Genomic DNA, 9,699 nt, shown 5'->3' with positions numbered 1-9,699 from the left:
ACCCGGCCCCCTCCCGCGGCGAGGCCTGGCGGCGCCTTTCGCTCAGCGGGCGGGGGCGATGCGAGGGCCCTGGCGGAGGGGCGTCATGAGGGCCCGCAGGCCGGGCCGGGGGCAGGCCGCCGCGGGAGAGCGGCCACGTACAAGGCGGCTGCGGCGCGGGCGGGGGCCGGCGGGAGCGGGCAGGGACGGGCAGGCCGCAGCCCCCGGGCCCGGGGGGGCTGCCCGAGTGGCCCCGGGCAGGGAGCTCCCCCCCCTCCCCGCTTTGTGCTTCCTCGCTGATCAGACGCAGCGAAGACAGGGATATAAAATACCAGTTTGTGCTTCTCCCGCCGCGTTTCTGTGAAAGAGAAACATCTGAAAGGAAAGGAAAGGAGAAGTTGCCTGGGGAAGCCTGGTCCGCCCTTAAGGAAAGGAAAGGAGGCCGGAGGCAAACTTGCGTTTGGGTTAAACATCAGTGTGAAGTTATTTTCGAAGGAGTTCCTGGGTGATGTCAGCCAACACGGCTAGGGACCGGTATTTAAAAAAAAATATCCCCAATTTCAAAACGTTTGGGTGGGAAGGAAAAAATCATGCTGAACCTCAGCAGACACACCAGTAAAACCAGCAGCTACATACGTGTAAAATCCCTTGAACAGATCATGCCCAGAAAATCCCAGGTTGTGTGTTCGGCTTCGCTTCATGCGGCAGTTGCTGGGGTACACTTGAATTCAAGCTCTAAGTTTTAATCTAAAGAGTATGTGTAAAAGGTACGGAAGCTAAATCTGTTTGTTTAGTTCCTACACACAGCTTTGATTTCCCCTTTGCATCCATCTCCCCATTTCCCAAAGACCCCCCCCCCCCCCATTGCCAATAATTAACGGCCACCACCTTCACCAGGGCTCTCCGTCACCCCGTGGTTGTTTCTGCTGGACTCGGAATTACTGCCTGCAGTGAATCCATCTACATCAGCTCTGTCAAAAAACAGTTATTTTGCATTAAGAAAGCAAAAATTCTAGCGTGCCACTACTAGAGTCTGTAATTTCTACTAATTTTAGATTTGTCACACAGATCAAGCCCTTAAATACTGCTCTGGTGCTTCAGATACCGTGGCTCGTGGAAGAGGAGTGAAGCTCCTCGGGCAGCAGGTGCAGCTGTGCAGGGAGCTCCCGACATCGCGCAAACTTCCCTTCCCTTCCCGGGCCACTGCAGCAATCAAAATACCCTACAAGATTTAAATAAACACCATCGTGATTTTTTTTTAAAATGAAGTATCACTAAGTATTCTAAAGACAACACTTTTCCTAACCTGTATCATTTCCGAAAGCAATACAACTGCTTTTTATAACAAATCTGCGCCAGCAAAGCAGCCAGCAAAGATGTCACAGGGTAATAACGTCCCCAGTTGAACTAGAACAGGTCAATCCACTCTGTCAGAAAAAGATACTGTGAGAACTTTTTGGTTTAGAAATATTTTATCTTTCTTAATAGGTAAAAATACACTTTTAAGTTACAAGGTTGCATTTAAACCCTATGGCATCATTAAATTGCAAGTCAGTAATTTCTGCCATCGTTCAGCAAAAACCGGCAGCGTCCAGCCCGTTCCCTGACCAAATCCATGGACTCAACTCTACAGCAGATGCAAAAGCCGCCGTATTTCGTCGGGAGAATCACAACTACAACATTTCAGCAAAAGCAAATTAGAAATAAAAGACAATATACCTAAAGCTCCATATCCATTTTTGCATTTAATACTGATATGGATTCCAAAGATACCATAAAAAAAAAAATACATAATACACTTAAAATCAATGGACAATATAGCATTTAAAAGACATTCCCCAGTATATAAGTATATAGATATATATCCCGTATCACACTTAAACACCTACTCGTATGTTCTTGTGGTCTGTTGCATAACGATATGTGCTGTTAGATGCTTTAATTATTCCAAGCCAACAACAGTTATATTTCAGAAGGAAATGAAATTTCGACTGTTGTGTCACCATTACTCCGAGGCGCAGTGTTGTCTGTAACCGAAACAACATTTGTGCAGGTTTTCTGCAGAGTTGGGTGGAGACAGAGAATTAACTTCCCCCCCCCACCCCAGATTACATTTAAAATTCAGTTTTATGTTATCTATGTTATCTTTTTTTCCAGAAAATTGTGAACTCCTGGATAAGTGTAAAATCTACACGATTGGGACAAAAAGTATCTGCAGCCAGATTAGGAAGTTGAACATAATTTAAGCCAATATATATGTAATTCAAAAGCTCTTGGAGGGACTTGGCACAACCACCTCAAATATCCAACACGTTTGTCCTGTCATTTGAAGGATATTGGCTCCTCCAGGATGTCTATGATTATTAATTATTCAAAAATGTTACAAAAGACTTTTCCACACTTCTTTATGCAGCAGCTTAAACAAGGACAGAGACCTATTTCTAGCTAATAATTTGTAAAGTATTTGAAACTTTATTTTTCTTTCATGAAGAAAGCAGTACTGTAATTACAGTATTTTCAGATGTTCATGTAGAAATCTGATATTTGTTATTAATATATTTTCTTTGCTAAATACTTACTCCAAAATACCCCTTATATCAGGCACAAAAACAGAGTATGAATTTCTCTTCACAGCTTTAGAAAAATGAAAACTTTTTACTAGGAAGCTAAACACATGAACTAGCTGTGCCAAAACCCCTTTGTTCTGTTTTTCTGACGTGTTACTCGTTTGTAACAAAATAGCTTTTACTTTCTATTAAGATTTATTACTTTATTATTAGAGTATTTTGTTCTATTCTCATCCTGAATACAATACAGTAAGTCCAGCACAAGCTTTGACCTCGTGCGAATTAGAAGACTATTACTTTGAGAGAAACATTTTAAAGCCCGTAGTCACTTTGCAACCAGCTGCCACCAGCAGCCACGGAGCCTTTCACGTCCCAGCTGGCACCTGCTGTTACACACCATATTCCCCAGGAACACCTCAAATTTCCTCTGAATTGTATTAAAGGCAATAATGACTTCATTTAAATAAGTAAGGGTAGAAAGCCAAGGGGAAATAAAGCATTTATCCTGCTTTCTGATAGCTACCTAGATTTAAATTTTCACAGAGAAGTCATGCCTGGAGCATCTCTTTGTGAGTTAACACCCTCAGCATTTTAAAAGCAAGTGGTCAAAACAGGAGAAAATGCCTTTGTAATACTTCTGCTGGGGGCTGAGAGAACAAGCAAGGCTTTTCCCTCAGTTTTCTCAGCTTTTTTTGTTGTTGATGGAATCCACAAAACAGGTAATGGGGATTAAGAAATACTATTGCTTCCGTGAAGAAAGGATGAAGCTGTTTTAAGACAAAAAAAATCAAGGTTTGCCATGGGCTGTGCCCAGGCTGTGGACGGGCTGCTGGGGGCAACCTGGCCCAGGCAGATCCTCCTCAGGTGAGACCATCTGCTCCCCCAGGAAGGGCTGGCTGCCTCCATCTCTGCACTGCCCCAGCCCAGCCCCTGGCACTACCCAGTCCAGCACAGGTACATGGTGCTGTGCTGTAAACATCTTCCAAAATTCTGTCAGAATATTTTCAAAGGGATTCACCAGCATTTTTGACAGCTTGAAGCACGCAGTCTTGGGGCTGATAGAGGGGAATTCACTGAAGGATAAACCTTTTCAGTAGAAGAACAAGCAAACTTCAGAGAAAGGTGAAGAACTGCAGACAACCAGATGGCTGTGACCGGCTTTGAGCCTGGGTCTCACACGATGCCTTGTGGTTACCTCGTGCTGGTGACAGTGCAAGGACGGGCTCTGACACCTTCACTCTGGCTCACCCCTTCTGGACAACATTAAGGTCACAAGTACAAAAGCCCATGCAACAATCAAAGAAAGGCAGCCTGACAGAAGCACATTCAAGCAAGGTACCGGGAGCCGAAGGAGAACCATGTTTTCTGAAAGCAGAAGTCAGCTGAGAGAAAGAACATGCTCTGGCCTCACCAAAGGCTTTTGGAATGAAATGTCTGGCTCACCAAGAGGATGACTCTTATCTTAGTACATACTTATATGAAGAAACAGAAAGTTAGAACTTTGCTTCAGCGTGTGCTGCCAACATTTTAGGAATGCTGGTAGTACCACAGCCCATTCACCACCCAAGAAAACAGGAACATCTACTGCTGGTCTTGATGGTGCCGTTGATTATTTTTTTCCTCCCTTAAACCAACACTAAGGTATTTCTGCTACAAAAGCCACAGAACGTTATGTAGAAGTTGACAACCACAATTCAGTCAGTAGGCTCCGAAAAAGGACAGCAGATTAGAGTTCTGTGGTGTTGAAAGATCTCAAACCAGGTGTCCCTTTACCCAGTTCATACTGAAAACAGAGCAAGTAATCTTTTCCCCCTTGAATCTGAATAATCTTCTACCATTATCAATTGCAAGGGAGAACTGGCTACTTCTGAAAAGAAGTGGTTCAGAAGAGGATCAGGAGTTAATTGTCTAATACTGAATTAGATGCATCCAAGTCCTCAGAAGATCCATCGATACCAGATGTTTCCAGTCTGAGCTTTCTAAAGAAGCCGGTATTTGCCCGAGTGTTTAACAAGGAATACACTGAAGGGTGGCCCAGAGAAGTTTAACAATCTTGCGAAAACTGTTACGACATTGCTTGCATCAGTTTCCACTAAGCTTAACCGATAAATACAGCTGGAACATCGTGTTGCCTCCCAAGTCTGGAGAATGGGAGGTGTCAGAAGTAGCAACCAGGTCTCCACCTAAGCAAAGGCAGTGCCGATCCCATTCCCCTGTACTGGGAAGCAGAGATGCACCCACTTGCCTGCACTACACTTGAAAAGTTCATTCCCCTGAAAGGTTAAGTGCTCTACATAAAGACTCACATGCCTTATGAAGCCTGCAGAATACATCAGCACTCACTAACACGTCACTAACAAACAGTGCCACAGCCACAGCCATGCCTACAACGTCGAAGTTACTCAACTCTGAGTGAACTGAAGGACAAGAATGCCACCAGTATTTGTTGAAGTCACTTAGGCACTTATTCACACGGAACGTCTGTCCAACAACAAAAAGTCACACGTTGTGGGAAGTACAAGATGGTGAACATGAAGATCCACTGATAGTTTTCCATTCAGAAGAGCCAATTTTTCTTTGGCTACCTCTCAGAAAATTTCTGGCTTGTTGCTGTAAATTCTGTCCAGTTCCATCTCCAGTGAAACATCTGTTCACTTACATATTGCAGCAACCTAAAGAAATCTTGCTGAGGGCTGCAGAACTCTGATGGTCTAATACAACGAGCCCCTTAATATTGCATAGTGCTGGAGAACCCCGCTCGAGCAGAAGGTTACCCAGCACACACACACAGGCTGCCTACTCAGGCAGATGCAAAGGCAGCACCACAAATCACTGAACGTGACCACCACTACCCATTTATTTTCTGTTCTTTGAGGCTGACAGGATAAGAAGATCTGCGAGTTCTCTGTAGAATTGTTCTCCCTCTTATCCGAGGGGAAAGACAAAGCCGCAGAGCAGACAGAGCTCAGAGGATCCTTTTGGCTTGCAGGTTTTGAATGACCACAGCTCAATTAACATTGACATTGGAGGTAGCATTCAGTTCCTTACAAATGTCACACATCTCCCATGTGATTCCAGCCTGTCTATTGAAATTCATTCTGCAAGGCGCTTCGGCAAACTTAGAACACACATCACAGTCTCTCTCATCAGCATTAAGGCAGATGCTTTTCATTATCAACACTATTATTTCACCCTTGAGAACTGCTTTCACTTCGTACCTACGAACAGAGGGTCTGACACTGCACTGCAGACCAGCTTCAAGAAAACCTGTTGATGCTGACTCATTTAATACATTTTTAGGCACTTAATTTAAATCCATTGTCTAACAACAACTCATTTCTTTCTATTTTAAGAGAAATGGCCAGCATGCATTCTCACATGGCAGCCACAGACGCTAAGGAAGAACTGAAAGATGGCTGATTCTGCCCTATGTTTCACCCTCAGTAAATTCAGTAACAACCCTATGGCATCATTAAATTGCAAGTCAGTAATTTCTGCCATCGTTCAGCAAAAACCGGCAGCGTCCAGCCCGTTCCCTGACCAAATCCATGGACTCAACTCTACAGCAGATGCAAAAGCCGCCGTATTTCGTCGGGAGAATCACAACTACAACATTTCAGCAAAAGCAAATTAGAAATAAAAGACAATATACCTAAAGCTCCATATCCATTTTTGCATTTAATACTGATATGGATTCCAAAGATACCATAAAAAAAAAAATACATAATACACTTAAAATCAATGGACAATATAGCATTTAAAAGACATTCCCCAGTATATAAGTATATAGATATATATCCCGTATCACACTTAAACACCTACTCGTATGTTCTTGTGGTCTGTTGCATAACGATATGTGCTGTTAGATGCTTTAATTATTCCAAGCCAACAACAGTTATATTTCAGAAGGAAATGAAATTTCGACTGTTGTGTCACCATTACTCCGAGGCGCAGTGTTGTCTGTAACCGAAACAACATTTGTGCAGGTTTTCTGCAGAGTTGGGTGGAGACAGAGAATTAACTTCCCCCCCCCACCCCAGATTACATTTAAAATTCAGTTTTATGTTATCTATGTTATCTTTTTTTCCAGAAAATTGTGAACTCCTGGATAAGTGTAAAATCTACACGATTGGGACAAAAAGTATCTGCAGCCAGATTAGGAAGTTGAACATAATTTAAGCCAATATATATGTAATTCAAAAGCTCTTGGAGGGACTTGGCACAACCACCTCAAATATCCAACACGTTTGTCCTGTCATTTGAAGGATATTGGCTCCTCCAGGATGTCTATGATTATTAATTATTCAAAAATGTTACAAAAGACTTTTCCACACTTCTTTATGCAGCAGCTTAAACAAGGACAGAGACCTATTTCTAGCTAATAATTTGTAAAGTATTTGAAACTTTATTTTTCTTTCATGAAGAAAGCAGTACTGTAATTACAGTATTTTCAGATGTTCATGTAGAAATCTGATATTTGTTATTAATATATTTTCTTTGCTAAATACTTACTCCAAAATACCCCTTATATCAGGCACAAAAACAGAGTATGAATTTCTCTTCACAGCTTTAGAAAAATGAAAACTTTTTACTAGGAAGCTAAACACATGAACTAGCTGTGCCAAAACCCCTTTGTTCTGTTTTTCTGACGTGTTACTTGTTTGTAACAAAATAGCTTTTACTTTCTATTAAGATTTATTACTTTATTATTAGAGTATTTTGTTCTATTCTCATCCTGAATACAATACAGTAAGTCCAGCACAAGCTTTGACCTCGTGCGAATTAGAAGACTATTACTTTGAGAGAAACATTTTAAAGCCCGTAGTCACTTTGCAACCAGCTGCCACCAGCAGCCACGGAGCCTTTCACGTCCCAGCTGGCACCTGCTGTTACACACCATATTCCCCAGGAACACCTCAAATTTCCTCTGAATTGTATTAAAGGCAATAATGACTTCATTTAAATAAGTAAGGGTAGAAAGCCAAGGGGAAATAAAGCATTTATCCTGCTTTCTGATAGCTACCTAGATTTAAATTTTCACAGAGAAGTCATGCCTGGAGCATCTCTTTGTGAGTTAACACCCTCAGCATTTTAAAAGCAAGTGGTCAAAACAGGAGAAAATGCCTTTGTAATACTTCTGCTGGGGGCTGAGAGAACAAGCAAGGCTTTTCCCTCAGTTTTCTCAGCTTTTTTTGTTGTTGATGGAATCCACAAAACAGGTAATGGGGATTAAGAAATACTATTGCTTCCGTGAAGAAAGGATGAAGCTGTTTTAAGACAAAAAAAATCAAGGTTTGCCATGGGCTGTGCCCAGGCTGTGGACGGGCTGCTGGGGGCAACCTGGCCCAGGCAGATCCTCCTCAGGTGAGACCATCTGCTCCCCCAGGAAGGGCTGGCTGCCTCCATCTCTGCACTGCCCCAGCCCAGCCCCTGGCACTACCCAGTCCAGCACAGGTACATGGTGCTGTGCTGTAAACATCTTCCAAAATTCTGTCAGAATATTTTCAAAGGGATTCACCAGCATTTTTGACAGCTTGAAGCACGCAGTCTTGGGGCTGATAGAGGGGAATTCACTGAAGGATAAACCTTTTCAGTAGAAGAACAAGCAAACTTCAGAGAAAGGTGAAGAACTGCAGACAACCAGATGGCTGTGACCGGCTTTGAGCCTGGGTCTCACACGATGCCTTGTGGTTACCTCGTGCTGGTGACAGTGCAAGGACGGGCTCTGACACCTTCACTCTGGCTCACCCCTTCTGGACAACATTAAGGTCACAAGTACAAAAGCCCATGCAACAATCAAAGAAAGGCAGCCTGACAGAAGCACATTCAAGCAAGGTACCGGGAGCCGAAGGAGAACCATGTTTTCTGAAAGCAGAAGTCAGCTGAGAGAAAGAACATGCTCTGGCCTCACCAAAGGCTTTTGGAATGAAATGTCTGGCTCACCAAGAGGATGACTCTTATCTTAGTACATACTTATATGAAGAAACAGAAAGTTAGAACTTTGCTTCAGCGTGTGCTGCCAACATTTTAGGAATGCTGGTAGTACCACAGCCCATTCACCACCCAAGAAAACAGGAACATCTACTGCTGGTCTTGATGGTGCCGTTGATTATTTTTTTCCTCCCTTAAACCAACACTAAGGTATTTCTGCTACAAAAGCCACAGAACGTTATGTAGAAGTTGACAACCACAATTCAGTCAGTAGGCTCCGAAAAAGGACAGCAGATTAGAGTTCTGTGGTGTTGAAAGATCTCAAACCAGGTGTCCCTTTACCCAGTTCATACTGAAAACAGAGCAAGTAATCTTTTCCCCCTTGAATCTGAATAATCTTCTACCATTATCAATTGCAAGGGAGAACTGGCTACTTCTGAAAAGAAATGGTTCAGAAGAGGATCAGGAGTTAATTGTCTAATACTGAATTAGATGCATCCAAGTCCTCAGAAGATCCATCGATACCAGATGTTTCCAGTCTGAGCTTTCTAAAGAAGCCAGTATTTACCCGAGTGTTTAACAAGGAATACACTGAAGGGTGGCCCAGAGAAGTTTAACAATCTTGCGAAAACTGTTACGACATTGCTTGCATCAGTTTCCACTAAGCTTAACCGATAAATACAGCTGGAACATCGTGTTGCCTCCCAAGTCTGGAGAATGGGAGGTGTCAGAAGTAGCAACCAGGTCTCCACCTAAGCAAAGGCAGTGCCGATCCCATTCCCCTGTACTGGGAAGCAGAGATGCACCCACTTGCCTGCACTACACTTGAAAAGTTCATTCCCTTGAAAGGTTAAGTGCTTTACATAAAGACTCACATGCCTTATGAAGTCTGCAGAATACATCAGCGCTCACTAACACGTCACTAACAGTGCCACAGCCATGCCTACAACGTCTAAGTTACTCAACTCTGAGTGAACTGAAGGGCAAGAATGCCACCAGTATTTGTTGAAGTCACTTAGGCACTTATTCACACGGAACGTCTGTCCAACAACAAAAAGTCACACGTTGTGGGAAGTACAAGATGGTGAACATGAAGATCCACTGATAGTTTTCCATTCAGAAGAGCCAATTTTTCTTTGGCTACCTCTCAGAAAATTTCTGGCTTGTTGCTGTAAATTCTGTCCAGTTCCATCTCCAGTGAAACATCTGTTCACTTACATAT

Source organism: Calidris pugnax, unplaced genomic scaffold (genome assembly GCF_001431845.1).
Source record: "Calidris pugnax isolate Ruff unplaced genomic scaffold, ASM143184v1 scaffold118, whole genome shotgun sequence".
Classification (NCBI taxonomy): Eukaryota; Metazoa; Chordata; class Aves; order Charadriiformes; family Scolopacidae; genus Calidris; species Calidris pugnax.
This window is presented reverse-complemented; position numbering follows the sequence as displayed.